The sequence below is a fragment of the Eulemur rufifrons genome, chromosome 14 (genome assembly GCF_041146395.1).
Source record: "Eulemur rufifrons isolate Redbay chromosome 14, OSU_ERuf_1, whole genome shotgun sequence".
NCBI lineage: Eukaryota > Metazoa > Chordata > Mammalia > Primates > Lemuridae > Eulemur > Eulemur rufifrons.
This window is the reverse complement of record NC_090996.1, coordinates 2,666,105-2,670,470: the sequence shown is the minus strand read 5'-3', so window position 1 is coordinate 2,670,470 and position 4,366 is coordinate 2,666,105. Positions and strand designations below refer to the sequence as shown.

At 43.1% G+C, this 4,366-nt stretch overlaps 1 pseudogene; it reads right to left on the bottom strand.

Moving 5' to 3' along the window:
- Window positions 1-282: 282 nt before the first annotated feature.
- Window positions 283-2,670, bottom strand: LOC138394580 (TATA box-binding protein-associated factor RNA polymerase I subunit A-like; annotated as a pseudogene).
- Between the last annotated feature and the right edge of the window lie 1,696 nt (window positions 2,671-4,366).

Below are 4,366 nucleotides of genomic sequence, written 5' to 3'. Positions count from 1 at the left end.
TGATTGCTCTGGCTAGGACCTGTTTTGGTTGTTTTGTTAGAGACAGGTTCTTGCTCTGACACCCAGGCTGGAGTACAGTGGCACTATCATAGCTCACAGCAACCTCAAACTCCTGGACTCAAGCCATCCTCCTGCCTCAGCCTCCAAAGTGCTGGGATTACAGGCGTGAGCCACCTCGTCCAGCCTAAACCACCCTCTTAAAACACTGCATAAACACATTCAGTAACTATCCACTGAGCTGCTACTCTGTAGCTACCACTGTAAAATAACCAAAATTCAATATCAGAGTCCTGGACTTACAATACTGCATTTTTTCACTGATTTCTTCATCTGCTTAATTTGCTTCCTTAAGACTTGATGATCTTGTTTTAAAATATACCAAAACTATCTACAGCCTTTCCCTAACAGTATTCCAGCTCCAAAAGCTCTCTCCCAAGCCAAAGCTGTATCTCCCTTCCAATCACCTTTTGCCCAAAGTAGCTGAAGTGAAAGCTTGGCCACCAGTTTTTCCTGGAGTTTCATTCTTGCATCCCTGCCTGGTGGGTCCCCGTCAAGCTCTGTCTCAGATATTTTGCCAAATATTTCCAAGCAGTTACATTCTTAGTGCATCCAACAAAATCCAAGACTCCAAATAATACCTCCAGCCCCCAGTTTATGGTGTTCTTTTTCTGATTTTCTAAGTAATATATGGATTTATGAGATGGTACAATCGGACATAAAATCTTAATCACACTTAGCAGCTTTGCTCTTGGTGCCTTCTCTCTCTTTAGGAAGGTGTATGAGTAGCTACGAACATTCGGATCTGATGGAAACTTTTCATCACATACATAATTGTGAGTACCTCGTGGGCTCCCTCTTGCTCCCCGTAGAATTCCAGCATCTCTCTGCGACTCTTCACAAAAGAGTCCCAAACTCCAGGAATTTGAGTCAATGCACAGAGATTTACAGATGTCTTCCAGCTGTGGCTGAGCACATTTCACGTTGCCGTGCCATAAGCGTAATCAGCCTTTTCAAGCTTTGACAATTCCATCTTCTTTTTAGACCAAGTTTAATACTGCAAAATCCCTTCATCGGCCTGAATATGGTTGATTAATATTTCCTGGGAAGACAATAACTCCATGTCTATGCTTGACTCAGACTTCTGTTAGCATTTCCATGATGCAGAAGGGATAATGCATGTTGTAAGATCTTTAAATAATTCATGATGCCAATATTTTTCATCTGGTCAGCAAAAGTACGGAAAGTCTCCACATTGCTTTGGGAATGATAAAACAGAATTTCACTTCTGACCTTTCAAATAATCTGTCAAAGCAGAAATTACTATAGTTTCTATATGATTTTGAAGGCAAGGAAAATGCTTTTCGGTATCAGAGAACACAGAAAGGATGACCCCCTGGTCATCCTCTGTCATAGGCCTTGTCAATTCTTCACTGAAATCACTCGTCCCTGCCTGACGCGGAGCTCCTCTGCAAAGCTAAACTCAGCCGCCCTGGTTGGGTGCGGTGGCTCACACTTGTAATCCCAGTGCTTTGGGAGGATGAGGCGAGAGGATCACTACAGCCCAGGAGTTTGAGGTTACAATGAGCTATGATTGCACCACTGCACTCTAGCCTGGGCGACAGAGTGAGCCCCTGTGTCATAATAAAATAAATAAGCCAGTATGGTGACTCACACTTGTCATCCTAGCACTTTGGGACGCTGAGGCACAAGGATAGCTTGAGGCCAAGAGTTCAAGACCAGCCTGGGCAAGACCCCATCTCCACAAAAAATTTAAAAACTAACTGGGCATGGTAGTGCACACCTGTAGTCCTAGCTACTCATGAGGCAGAGGCAGTAGGATCTCTTGAGCCCAGAAGTTTGAGGTTTCAGTGAGCTAGGCCACGGCACTCTAGCCGAAGCAACAGAGTGAGGCCCCGTCTCAAACAAATAAACAAACAAACACAGTCTCTGAACTCTGGAACAGTGTCAAGAAACCCTCACCATACAGCAGCTGGTTACCTTCGGAGAGCAGGAAGGATGTAGTGATAGGAGAGCCCTGTCTGGTCACTAGGGGCTGTGTGTGTTCCACTCCCTTACTTTGGTGGTACTCGGATGTGTTCACTTTGTGATAATTCATCAAGCAGTGTACTTATGATTGGTACTTTTTTACATATGTAATTTCTACAAGTAAAACCTTTAATTAAGAAGTTTTAAAAGAGGTTTTTTTTTATTCCAGGCATATAAAGTGAAAATCTCCTCCTTCCGCTGGCCCACAGGTACCCTGTACCCCGCCCTGGAGGCAGCCAATGTATTAGTTTCAAGTATATTCTGCCATCACTGAGCCAATAAAAAGTGGAAGAGCCACACAAGGCTCCTCCTCATTGCGTTCGTCTGCCAGGGCTGCCCCAATACCACAGACCGAACGGCTTAACAACAGAGACGCCTTTGCTCACAGTTCTGGAAGTTCAAGATCAAAGTGTTGGCAGGGTTGGTTGCTTCTGATGCCTCTCTCCGTGGCTTGCAGATGGCCACCTTCTCACTGTGTCCTCAAATGCACGGTCTCCTCTCTGTGCATGTCTGTGTCCTAATCTCTTCGTACAAGGACACCAGTCTATTGGGTTACAGCCCTCCCATCTGGCCTTATTTTACCTTAATTACTTCTTTAAAAACGCTATCTCCAAATACAGCCATATTCTGGGGTACTTGGGGTTAGGACTTCAACATAGAAATTTGAAGGGGACACAGTTGAGCCTCCCTGGTCCTCTAAAATTCACGTCCTTGTCACATGCAAACACGTTCGCCCCATCCTAATACGGAGCGATGGGCTTGGCGCCCAGCGTGCACAGAGCCCAGTACTACGGCACACACTTCCAGGAGACGGCACTCAAACCTGTCTCCCTAATCTCGGGGTGGGTCAAACCTTTCCGGCATGTCTAACTAGTCCCAGGTGAGGCCAGCGCAGCCAGTCTGCCAGGCTGGTGGTGGCAACAGTTACAGGGCTAACAGTTTCTCCCACTGCCCAGGCCGGGCTGACACAACCTGCTGCTTTAGCTCTGCGCCATCTGTAACAACTGAAGCAACAGGGTCAACATGTTCGAGCTGATCTCACACTCACAGTCCTAACAGCCTGTAAGTCTTAGCCTGTTCCAGCACCAACTCGTACTGCAAAATCTCACCTACATACTATCTAAACCAAGTGTAGGTGAGACTTGAGGTATCACCCATCCTGAGGCAGAATTCTTCTCCCACTGTGAGCCTGTGAACCCAGACAGTATACCTGCTTCCAGAACACAACGGTGGGACAGGCACAGGGTGAACACCCCCATTCCAAAAGGAAAAACAATCCGAAGGGAGAAAGAGATTGCAGGTCTCAAGCGACTTCTCATCAGTATCTGTATCAGTGAAAAACCTACTTTTCTGAGCCTAGAACTTAATTCTATTTCATATTTTAAATACTAAGGGTTTTGGCACAGTTTTAATATACACAGAATTTTCCAGGAATGACACAACTTTAAAAATCTAGGAAAGATTGTGTGGTTCATCTCTTAAGATTAAAAATATTAAGTAAGTCATCAGAAAGTATAATCAAAATATTAACAGAGACTAGCTTAATTTTCCTGTGAATCTGTTTCCCAAGAGGGACATGTTGTACCTGCTCAACGGATTCCTCCAGGCTTTGTTAGAAACAAAAGAAAAACCTTTTGCTTGCAAGAGTCTCCACTTGTTCCCCAGCTGAGATCCAAGTGCGGACAGGAGCACTTTAGCACCAGAGGACTCCACAAGTACAAATATGTTTTTCGTCTCCATTTTGTGCTTTGAAGTGAGAATTCAGCAATTACACTTCCAAACATGAATGCCAGTTAAACCAAGTTCATAAGGAAAAAACAAGTTTAAAATGAAGGGTATGGTTCCACATCTTTGACATAAAATTTTTGACCCTCATTTTCTATTCCTGCATGTCTTTGGGGGATATAAATGCTCAGGAGAAAAATGTTAGTGCATCATCTGTCTTTGATTTGTAATTACTCTTTATTACTGCATGGGTCTTCTAGAGAGTTTACCGTGTGCCAGGCAAGTAAATTGGTTAAAATATGTGCAAATAATTCAGATTAACCATATTTTAGGTCCTATATATACTACTGTTTCTGACACATTGAAATATTCTTATGCTAAATACTGCACTGATTTGATTTGTGAAGCTTTGTGATATGTTTTAAGTGTGTCACCTATTAAATAGCTAAATTATTTAATAGTTCTATTAGTTTTTAAGTTGATTCTTTTTGGTTTTATAGGGTTGTCTTTAAAATAGTTTTATCTCTTTCTTTCAAGTTTTATTGTATTAGCAAAAACATGCAGAACGTTGTCAAATAATATAGTGATAACAGAT